The 12,386-nt window shown below is 47.1% G+C and overlaps 1 protein-coding gene across 1 annotated transcript in view; it reads left to right on the forward strand.

The window, feature by feature from the left end:
- The window catches only part of LOC126456480 (frizzled-9-like), a 239,945-nt gene that overhangs the window by 149,097 nt on the left and 78,462 nt on the right, over positions 1-12,386 (forward strand). The window lies entirely within an intron of this gene.

Raw genomic sequence — 12,386 nt, forward strand, 5'->3', positions numbered from 1 at the left:
CATTGAATGCATACAAATTTGAACTTTACTCTTACGCTGGAATTGTGTTTATACCTTTTGTAGTTAGGAGGCAATAAATGTTTGAAATCTGTTCATTCTTTTTGAATAACCTGTATATATGGAGGAAAAGTCTTCACTCAGCTGTGTGTTATTTTTTTTTAGATCTATTTATTTGCTATCTATTCGTTGCAACTGTCGCTTTATCGTCAGGTACTCTAGCTATTTAATCGGTGAGATACAGCACTGCAAATCCGTCCGGATAGCATACTCTCAGCATTCCATAGCGGGGTAGTTCTCAATTGAAATGTATCGCATCTATCACACATGCAATGTATTTATGAAATTCTGCATGGAATACAACTCTTGTGATGGTTTTTGTTGAGAGATGGTTTGAACTGGAGCGAAACTGGTTACTGTGTTAGACGGTAATGGAATATTCGTTGTTACTAGGTGTATTCTGAAAGAAAGGTCCGATTAGATACAAAATGGAAACCACTGTGAAAATCCTATGGAACTTAGCACAGATGTGTTGGGCAGTGTCTTCAGTGTGCCAGTCGATCGCTTCACGTCGCTCTTTTCAGTTCAGAGTGCAAAGTGATCACGTAGAAATGCCCAAAACAACAGTGCCTCCCACCAAGTATGTGTATCTGGTGAGAGCTTTCGCCTGAAGCTATGCAGCCCACATAACATAAATGTCATGCTTTTCTTTCTTCAAGACAATTTTCAGCCGCATTCTGCAGGGGCAGCGTTTTCAATGAGAAGTGTTTGATCACCCAAAATACAGCTCTTAATTGGCTCCTTCCGTTATTCATCTCTGCTGACAAGAACTGCTGGCTACGAAGACAACAGTTTGGCACAAACAAAGAAAGGCAGACCAATGTAGAGAATTGGCGGAAAGCACAGGCGGTTGATTTCTGTGACGAGGGTACTGGAAAGTTTTGTGCAACGCCACGACATATATCTAAGTCGGAGCGTCGACTGTTTAGTGAGGTAGCTGGAAGGTGTGGCTAACTGTTGAGAATAAAAAATTTGTGATTTTCGCTGCGGTTTTCATTTCGCGACCGATCGGATCTGACTTTCCGAACAGCCCTCGTAGTATACGTGGTAGAGAAAAAGCAAACTGATTGTAATGTCAATGCAGGGTAAGAGACATCGAATGGAGCAATGTTTTCCCATGTAATTACAGGTTGGAAACGCGCTGTTGTGCATCTGTGGCCATAAAACGACAGCCAACTTGTGAGGGGCGCACGGAAGTGCGTGCATTTAAACTCATTTACTCCAGCTACTATTTGTTTGTTACGTTAAAGAGCGCAGTTACTGGCACAATTTTCTGTGGTGTATGGCGGTTTGGCTATTACATCTACTGCAGTAAAATTACCGCAATTCATTTAATTTGTTAAGATAGTAAGCTGCGCTGTAGAATCAGCATTGCAGTGAGATAGTCGACTTAATAGTACTGGAAAGTGCAGTGTTACGAATAATTAAATCTAAAGGTCACATGTTTTAGTATTTGCTAATGTACAATGAAAATAGAGTAGATCAGTTAGCGCGAAGTAACAAAATTGTAAAAAAGAAACCAAATTAAATTTTAAACGTTTTTTTCCCCTCAATTCAATGTGTAGCTCGGCACAGCACGCGGGAAGAAGTGATGTGGATCGCAGTAACCGCAGCATAACACAGCAGCAGCTTAGTCGGACAAAACCGCGCTACTAGACACACCCAAACACGTCTGCTTGGCGGACGAATTTCCGCCGCTGTCGATGTCTGCGTATCATTTTATGGCCGTAGTTCCACCAGGCTGCGTTTCGGATCTGTTGTCATCTGGAAAATTTTGCTCGATTGGACACGCCGTACCCTCGAGTGACCCTACTATTAGGTTGTTATTCTCCTCCCTTATACTAATAGTAATAAAAAACGTACCATATGTTGGAGCGTTTGAAAGGTGAAAATTTTAGTTTCTCAATGGAACAAGCACTGGAGTTCACTTTGAGGCAGTGCAGGGTTCAAATCCCGCAGTGCTAATCAAGAGCAAGCAAATGCGACGTTTCCCAAAGTGGATTAAGGAAAATGTTTGGATGATTACTGTGATATGGAATGGGCCAAATCCTTCTCGGTTCGAACACAACCGCAGCTTGTGCGTGGTCGTCAACAGGACACTGAACCTAAGTCCTCCTTCCTTCCGTCTAGCAAACAGTTACCGACCAGATGTAACAAAACTCAAAGAGCACGGTGCTTCAGTAGACGCTGTCCTTTGGGAAAATGCATGTCATGCTCTTCTGATCTGAAAGAGTGCTCATCCTGACAGTAATTTGGGGGAGGGGGGTTGTTGCTGTTTGCAGTGGAATGTTGCTGGTAGCGTAACGATATTTTGCACATACTCAAAGGAAGCGTCATGTTAGAAGAACAATAACGACAGAAAGAGTTTGAAGATGTACCAATCGGAGCACAATGTAAGTTTTGCCAGAATAGAGAGAAGTTAATTTTTTTTTAAGGCGATGGTGTTGAATATATTGAGAACATTAATAAATTGCATTGCTCGTTCGGGAAAAAAGGTGTTGCCAAACTGTATGTAGCAGCAAGTGAGTCGCATGGGCGCAGCGTGGGTATGGTTGAACACAGTGTGTATGTTGGCAGGGTGCCTGCACTCAGGTGACTCGGCAGAGCGGCGACAAGGGAAGAGGGAGGCACGGGCAGGGGCGGCCCGCGGTACATTGTATACTGTGCGGCCTTTCTTTTCCTCCGCGGCGTCGTCTCCGCTGGAGCGAAACTCGAGACCGGTTTGAGGCTGCTGCCTGCTGGCTGCCGCGGAGGAGAGAGAGAGAGAGAGAGAGAGAGAGACGGAGACGGACGGGTTGGCGCTCCCAGGAGATCAAAGGCTGGGCGCACGTGACGTGCGTCTGCTGTGCTCCCCCGAGATGGGCCGCGTCGCGTCGCGTTTGTCTCCGGGCAACGGCGCGCCGTCCGCCGCAAAAAGGGCGCGCGCTGCCGGCATACCGGCGCAATCTCCACTGTCTCACGTCGGCCGCTCTCAGAGCAGAGGCCGGCGCGGTTTCATCTCGCCTCCTCGTCTTCTTCTCACTTCGCCACTCGGCAGCATATTGGTGTTTGTAAAATGGTATTCTACATCTAGAACGTCACATGTACCGTGCTACACGAGCCAGAGTGCAGTTCGTATTCGAAGGTACCTCGTACAAGTATCAGACATATCAGACATTTTCTGTCCTATTCGCATACAGTTTGAGCGAGACAAAAACATCGATGTAGTTAAAATGCAAATATATTTGGAAGTGGCCACAAAGGGAAGACTGTACGGGAGTCCACTAGACCCAGAAGGCGGTAGATGCCGGCGACCCAGGTAGATGCCGTGTCCTTCGATTTATGGATGGCGTCCAATACAGTTCCACACTCCAGAATGAGATTTTCACCCTGCATCGGGGTGTGCGCTGATAGCAAACTTCCTGGCAGATTAAAACTGTGTGCCGGACCGAGACTCGAACTCAGGACCTTTGTCTTTCTTGGGCAAGTGTTCTACCAACTCAGCTGCCCAAGCACGACTCACGCCCCGTCCTCACAGCTTTACGTCTGCCAGTACCTCGTCTCCTACGTTCCAAACTTTACAGAAGCTCTCCTGTGAACCTTGCAGAACTAGCACTCCTGAAAGAAAGTATACTATGGAGACGTGGCTTAGCCACAGCCTGGGGAATGTTTCCAGAATGAGGAGGAGGAGGAGGAGATTAGTGTTTAACGTCCCGTCGACAACGAGGTCATTAGAGACGGAGCGCAAGCTCGGATGAGGGAAGGATGGGGAAGGAAATCGGCCGTGCCCTTTCAAAGGAACCATCCCGGCATTTGCCTGAAGCGATTTAGGGAAATCACGGAAAACCTAAATCAGGATGGCCGGAGACGGGATTGAACCGTCGTCCTCCCGAATGCGAGTCCAGTGTGTGATTTTCAATCTGCAGCGGAGTGTGCGCTGATATGAAACTTCCTGGCAGATTAAAACTGTGTGCCGGACTGAGACTCGAACTCGGGACCTTTGCCTTTCGCCGGCAAGTGCTCACCAACTGAGCTACCCAAGCGAAAGGGAAAGGTCCCGAGTTCGAGTCTCGGTCCGGCACACAGTTTTCATCTGCCAGGAAGTTTCACAGTTCCACACTGTTGACTAATGAACAGAACTCGAGCGTACAGAACAGAAGGTGTCACCCTAAACAGGGAGAAATCTCCAGACGTAAAACTATCTTCGGGCGCACCGCAAGGAGGTAGGAAAGACCCATTACTTTTCACAATGTATATGCGCTGAAGCACCAAAGAAACTGGTATAGGCTTGCGTATTCACATACAGAGATATGTAAACAGGCACAACACGAATGGCTCTGAGCACTATAGGACTTAACTGCTAAGGTCATCAGTCCCCTAGAACTTAGAACTACTTAAACCTAACTAACCTAAGGACATCACACACATCCATGCCCGAGGCAGGATTCGAACCCGCGACCATAGCGGTCGCGCAGTTCCAGACTGTAGCGCCTAGAACCGCTCGGCCACTCCGGCCGGCTACGGCCACCCCAGCCGGCGCAGAACACGAAGTTGCGACCGGCAACGCGTAAATAAGACAACAAGTGTCTGGCGCAGTTTTTAGATTGGTTACTGTTGCTAAAACGGCAGGTTAGCAAGATTTAAATGAGTTTCAACTTGGTGTTATAGTCGGCGCACAAGCGATGGGACACAGCTTCTCGGAGGTAGCGATGAGTGTGGACGAGCTGTTCTAGGCGCTAGAGTCTGAAACCGCGCGACCGCTATGATCGCGGGTTCGAATCCTGCCTCGGGCATGGATGTGTGTGATGTCCTTAGGTTAGTTAGGTTTAAGTAGTTCTAAGTTTTAGGGGACTGATGACCTTAGCAGTTAAGTCCCATAGTGCTCAGAGCCATTTGAACCATTTGGTAGCAATGAAATGGGGATTTTCCGGTACGAACATTTAACGAGTGTACCGTGAATATCAGGAAACCTATAAAACATCAAATCTCCTATATCGCTGCGGCCGGAAAAAGATCCTGCAAGAGCGGGACCAACAACGACTGAAGAATCGTTCAACGTGACAGAAGTGCAACCCTTCCGCAAATTGCTGCAGATTTCAGTGCTGGGTCAGAAGCAAGTGTCAGCGTGCGAACCATTCAACGAAACATCATCAATACGGGCATTCACAGCCGAAGGCCCACTCGTGTACCCTTGATGACTGCACGATACAAAGCTTTACGCCTCGCCTGGGCCCGTCAACACCGACATCAGACTGTTGATGATCAGAAACATGTTGCCTCGTCGGACGAGTCTCGTTTCAAATTGCATCGGCCGGATGGACGTCTACGGGTATGGAGACAACCTCATGAATCCATGGACCCTGCGTATCAGCAGGGGACTGTTCAAGCTGGTGGAGGCTCTAATGGTGTGGGGCGTGTGCAGTTGGAGTGATGTGGGACCCCTGATACGTCTAGATACGACTCTGACACGTGACACGTACGTAAGCATCCTGTCTGATCGCCTGCATCCATTCATGTCCATTGTGCATTCCGACGAACTTGGGCAATTCCAGCAGGACAATGCGACACCCCACACGAACAAGGCGGTTACAGAGTGGGTGCAGGAGCACTCTAGTGAGTTTGAACACTTCGCTGTCCACCAAATTCGCCAGACGTGGACATTATTGAGCATATCTGGAATGCCTTGCAACGTGCTGTCCAGGAGACATCTCCACCGCCTCGTACTCTTAAGGTTTTATAGACAGCCCTGCAGGATTCTTGGTGTCAGTTCCCTCCAACGTCGTGTTGCGGCACTTATGCGTGCTCGCGGTGGCCCTACACGATACTAGGCAGGTGTACCAATTTCTTTGGCTCTTCAGTGTAAATGACGTAGCGGATAACTTCGGAAGTTCCATGATGCTTTTCGCGGATAATATTGTTGTATTCAGAGAAATTGTAATGCTAGAAAATTGTAGCGAAATGCAGAATGACCTGCAGCGGATCGACGCTTGGTGCAGGGAGAGCCAGTCACCCTTAACGTAAACAGATGTTACGCATTGCGAATACATGGAAAGAGAATTTATTGTATGACTAAACTATTGCAGAACAATTACTGAAAGCCGTCACATCCATAAAACATCTAAAAATATGCATACGGAGCGATTTAAAGTGGAACGACCGCTAAACTGATAGCAGGAAACGCACATGCCAAACTGACGTTCGTTGCAAGAATCCTCAGGAAATGTGGTAGCTTGCAGAATCCTCGTGTACTGAATATCGATAAATGAAATACAGAAGCTCCAAAGAAGAGTAGCGCGTTTCCTTATAATTTGATTCGGTAAGCGCGAAAGCCAACTCCATTGGCAGACGCTGCAAGAGAGGCATTCTGCGTCACGGTGCAATTAACTGTTAAAAGTTCCGACAGCGTACGCCCCCAGAAGAGTCAACCAATATAATGTTTCCTCCTACGTATGCCTCCCGAAAAGACCGCGAAGGTCATATTAGAGAGATTGCAGCTTACACGAGGGTTTACCGGCAATCGCTCTTCCCGCGAGATACTCGCGACTGGACCGTTGCTTGTGGAGTACACGTGTACATGTAGATGAAGACATAGTTGAGGAAACAGAATAAAATGATGTTTTAATCCCGCTGACTTAAGCCACTGCAGCAGATTTATTGTAGTTCGGAAAATCATGTAATTGTGCTGATCCTACCCAGTAAATCGTATTGTGTATCGAACCCGTTGGTCCTACTAGTCTTCCTTAGGCTAAACTCGACGTAATAACTTGTATCAACTTTGAGAAAACTATTAGAGCTATCTGTAGTTGATGGTTGTAGTATATTTTCACCAACGTTTTAAAGCTGTTCAATAATTTGCTGTTGAATATATGTTATAAAACGTTTTTTGCTGTCTACAGTTGTAGAAATTGAAGGCTGACACTCTTTGAGTAGTCACTTGTACTTTCAGTTGACTTTCGTTTCTGATGATATTCTTGTCGGGTCTGCAGCCGGACCGTACAGTCACGCAAAAATATTATTTCAGCGCTTCCTTCTGGACGCCACCATCATCTGACAATGCTGTTTGCTAATCACACAGGCGAGTTTCGCAAACAGCTTCACTCACCTGAACATGGGGGCCCGACAGATAGCTGAAATATTGTGTGTGGATGGTTGACAGTTGCTAAAGAACAACTGACTCTTTGCTAAGCAACATCTGCCAATTGCTACAGAACAACGGACAATTGCTACGGTACACCAGGCCAATGATAGTAAAAGTAAATGTAGACAACGGGATGTGTGAATTGCAGCGGTGCATGTGCACAAACGCTCTGTATGCATTTGATAGTTCATGCAGTACGGTGTTTGACGAAGGTGGTTGTGGAACCGATTAGTGCCACATTCCACGTGGCACGGCTACATGTTTACAAGACATCATTTGAGTGCTTACGATCGTGGCCGAGCAGTTGGACGGCTCGAAGTCGGTCAAAGCGTCAGTACTGTGGCCACGTATGAGCGAGTCCAAAACGTCATCTTGCGATTAAAAAAAAAGGCCGCTGAAGGTGGAAATGTTACGCGAAGCCGGCCGGAGTGGCCGAGCGGTTCTAGGTGCTACAGTCTGGAACCGCGCGACTGCTACGGTCGCAGGTTCGAATCCTGCCTCGGGCGTGGATGTGTGTGATGTCCTTAGGTTAGTTAGGTTTAAGTAGTTCAAAGTTCTAGGGGACTGATGACCACAGCAGTTAAGTCCCGTAGTGCTCAGAGCCATTTGAACCATTTTTTTGCTACGCGAAAGCATGCTGGTTGTCGTAGACGCACTTTTTCCACTGTTTACAAGCAAAGGTACCGAATTAGATGTTACATTCCGAGAAGATTGTCGCCCAAGTGAAGACGCCAGTGCCATGTTCCTCGGTAAGACAACTACCACTTCGAGCCCTAGCAGCGAAAGCAAGTTTTAACGTCAGTATTTCGTCAGGAAAGGAGAGGTGGTTACATTGTTCTTTTTATTGTATTTTATAGACAAGATTAGCATGTACTCTTGGTTTTCAAATGGTGTATTGAAATATTCATTGAAACTAAACACGGTTTGTGTGTGTTTTGTTGTGTGTTAATATGTTGGTAAAGAGCTATGGCAGATTTCTTGTTGCGTGCTTTTGCGTCCGTTGAAAGTCGCCTTGTTTATTTGCAGGTTCTTTCGCCCAGCGTCTCTCCAACTCCACGTCGGCGTAGTGTAGCTAAAACTTTCCATAGTAACTATAATCACTAGAACGAGTAATATTTGCGTTCAGGTCCCACATAATTATTTACCAGAGATACGCACTCGTTTATTTCTTCCTGTAACACAACTTTTACTCTTACTATCGAAATGTAATACGCAATATTCACTGTTGTACGTTCCCTTCATCTTTATCAGAGCAAGAACAAAATCGGAGTCATTAACGTTTCATGCAACAACAGAGATAATAAAAATCAGAGATAATGAAATAATAATGTTCGCTAGAAAGAGATTTTCACTCTACAGCGGAGTGTGCGCTGATATGAAACTTTCCTGGCAGATTAAAATTGTGTGCCGGACCGAGACTCGGGACCTTTGCCTTACGCGGGCAAGGGCTGTACCATCTGAGCTACCCAAGCACAACTCACGCCCCGTCCCCACAGCTTTATTTCCGCCAGTACCTTGTCTCCTACTTTCCAAACTCCACAGAAGCTCTCCTGCAAACCATGTACAAGCAGCACTCCTGGAAGAAAGGATATTGCGGAGACATGGCTTAGCCACAGCCTGGATGATGTTATCAGAATGAGATTTTCACTCTGCAGCGGAGTGTGCACTGATATGAAACTTTCCTGGCAGATTAAAACTGTGTGCCGGACCGAGACTCGAACTCGGGACCATTGCCTTTTGCGGGTAGAGCACTTGCCCGCGAAAGGCAAATGTCCCGAGTTCGAGTCTCGGTCCGGCACATAGTTTTAATCTGCCAGGAAAGTTTCAATAATGTTCGCTTTTCTTATACAAGGAGTAACCGTGTTTGGTTCCTACATACAGCACGGTATATGACACATTTATTTCCGTAATAAAATGTGATATTACGTGGTGACGTAGAGTGACAGGTCGTGAAACTGCTCACTAATTACATCCGAAATCTACTACACATTGTCTGATGAACGTAAGGCATGTGAGATCGTTGACGATGATGAGTCCGATGGATGTGTAGGTTCAGCTTGGCACGTCTCTCGGTAGGTGGTATTCCGAGGGTGTAACCTTTACTTTCTCTTCGTCTCTAAATGCGGTCTGGTGATAAGCGTGATTATCTGCGCGAGGCTTTTCGCGTGTGATACTGTTGTATATTGGGAAGTTGTTACGCAAGAAAACTGGCGAAATGCAGGAAGACCTGCAGGAGATCGATGCAAGATGGAGCGAATGATAGGTGACTATAATTGTCAATGAATGCAACATAATGCGCGTAAGTATATGGGAAGATACGATTTTTGTCGATTAGGCGCTAGGCGATAAAACAGTGGAAGCAGTGACAAGCATACGGTACCTGTCGGTTCCTTGATTGGAGCGACAATGTAAGACTAATTACAGGTAAATCTGAGACTCATCGTAAGAATCCAAGGGAATATAACTCGTAACATGAAAGAAATAGTTTATGAAATCTTCGTCCGACTGATTCTCGCAGGCCGGTGTGGCCGTACGGTTCTAGACGCTTCAGTCTGGAACCGCGTGACCGCTACGGTCGCAGGTTCGAATTCTGCCTCGGGCATGGATGTGTGTGATGTCCTTAGGTTAGTTAGGTTTAAGTAGTTCTAAGTTCTAGGGGACTGATGACCACAGCAGTTAAGTCCCATAGTGCTCAGAGCCATTTGAACCATTTGATTGATTCTCGAGTATTCCCCCTTTGATTTGCTTATCATGGTGGATTAATAGACGAGATGGAGGAGATGCAAAGACCAGCGACGCGCTTCGTCACAGTATGTTTAGTAAGTGCGAGAACGTTGCGTAGATGCTTATCCAACTACAGTGGTAGGCGTTGCTACCATTTCGAAACCGTTGTCGCAAGAAAATTCGGGCTACATACGATTATTACCTTCTCTCACCTCTCACATACGTCTCGTGAAACTATCATGACCGGAAAAATCAGAGAAATTAGAACTGAAACGGAGGTTTACTGAGAGTTTTTGTTTCCGCGCAACATTCTCTAGTGGAACAGGAAAGAAATAGGTGTGTGAAGAGAGTGCTGTCTCCTTGGTACGAGTACACAGTGTTGAATAAAAGCGGTGTTTTGTGGATATGGCCTATACTCCGGCAGGTTGTAGTTGCGCCATGACGTTCGCCATTTCCCGTGCAGCGACCTCGTTCCGTGAGCCGAGCGCCGGCCGAAGGTGGTGCTGCAGATGGCAACATGTGTAGCGGCGGCGCTTTGAGCCGGCCGCGCTGCCCGATGCAAATGTCGCGGGATTCCCGCTCCTCGCCTTATACGGTGACCGCTGGTCTAGACGCCGCTCTTAGATCTGGGCAGCTGAGGCCTGCCTGCCCGCTAGACTCCGCACCGAGGGAAGAAGTCTAACAGAATGCATCGCCAGCCGCGAGCGCAACGGCCGCGTGCGACCAAAATACACTACTGGCCATTAAAGTTCTACACCAAGAAGAAATGCAGGTGATAAACGGGTATTCATTGGACAAATATATTATACTAGAACTACCATGTGATTACATTTTCATGCAATTTGGGTGCATAGATCCTGAGAAATCAGCACCCAGAACAACCACCTCTGGCGGTAATAACGGCCTTGATACGCCAGGGGATTGAGTCAAACAGAGCTTGGATGGCGTGCACGGGTACAGCTGCCCGTGCAGCTTCAACACGATACCACAGTTCATCAAGAGTAGTGACTGGCGTATTGTGACGAGCCAGTTGCTCGGCCACCATTGACCAGACGTTTTCAATTGGTGAGAGATCTGGAGAATGTGCTGGCCAGGGCAGCAGTCGAACATTTTCTGTATCCAGAAAGGCCCGTATAGGATCTGCAACATGTGGTCGTGCATTATCCTGCTGAAATGTAGGGTTTCGCAGAGATCGAATGAAGGGTAGAGCCACGGGTCGTAACACATCTTAAATGTAACGTCCCCTGTTCCAAGTGCCGTCAATGCGAACAAGAGGTGACCGAGACGTGTAACGAATGGCACCCCATACCATCACGCCGGGTGATACGCCAGTGTGGCGATGACGAATACACGCTTCCATTGTGCGTTCACCGCGATGTCGCCAAACACGGACGCGACCATTATGATTCTGTAAACAGAACCCGGATTCATCCGAAAAAATGACGTTTTGCCATTCGTGCACCCAGGCTCGTCGTTGAGTACACCATCGCGGGCCCTCCTGTCAGTGATGCAGCGTCAAGGGTAACCGCAGCCAAGGTCTCGGAGCTGATAGTCCATGCTGCTGCTAACGTCGTCGAATTGTTCCTGCAGATGGTTGTTGTCTTGCAAACGTCCCCATCTGTTGACTCAGGGATCGAGACGTGGCTGCGCGATCCGTTACAGCCATGCGGATAAGATGCCTGTCATCTGGACTGTTAGTGATACGAGGCCGTTGTTATCCAGCACGGCGTTCCGTATTACCCTCCTGAACCCACAGATTCCATATTACCCTCCTGAACCCACAGATTCCATATTCTGCTAACAGTCATTGAAACTCGACCAACGAGAGCAACAATGTCACGATACGATAAACCGCAATCGCGATAGGCTACAATCTGACCTTTATCAAAGTCGGAAACGTGATGGTACGCATTTCTCCTCCTTACACGAGGCATCACAACAACGTTTCACGAGGCAACGCCGGTCAACTGCTGTTTGTGTATGAGAAATCGGTTGGAAACTTTCCTCATGTCAGCACGTTGTAGGTGTCGCCACCGGCGCCAACCTTGTGTGAATGCTCTGAAAAGATAATCATTTGCATATCACAGAATGTTCTTCCTGTTGGTTAAATTTCACGTCTGTAGCACGTCATCTTCGTGATGTAGCAATTTTAATGGCCAGTAGTGTAAGTTTAAGTAGCTCTAAGTTCTAGGGGACTGATGACCTCAGAAGTTAAGTCCCATAGTGCTCAGAGCCATTTGAACCATTTTTTCAAAACCGCCGCTGTATAAAAATCATTTCAAAGTCGTATGAAGACCGTATGCGTCTCCCTGGCTCTGTGGTACGTTGCCAGACTACGATCCAAACATTACGGAATCGATGCACCGGTCCCTGGTCAGCGCTGGTACTATATTATTTACATGTTTTAGTGTGACTCGCTATGGCAAAAAAGGCATTTCTGGCCAAGAGAAGTCTACTAGTATCAAATACCGGCCTTAATTTGAGGAAG

Source organism: Schistocerca serialis, chromosome 2, assembly GCF_023864345.2.
Source record: "Schistocerca serialis cubense isolate TAMUIC-IGC-003099 chromosome 2, iqSchSeri2.2, whole genome shotgun sequence".
In the NCBI taxonomy this organism is placed as follows: Eukaryota; Metazoa; Arthropoda; class Insecta; order Orthoptera; family Acrididae; genus Schistocerca; species Schistocerca serialis.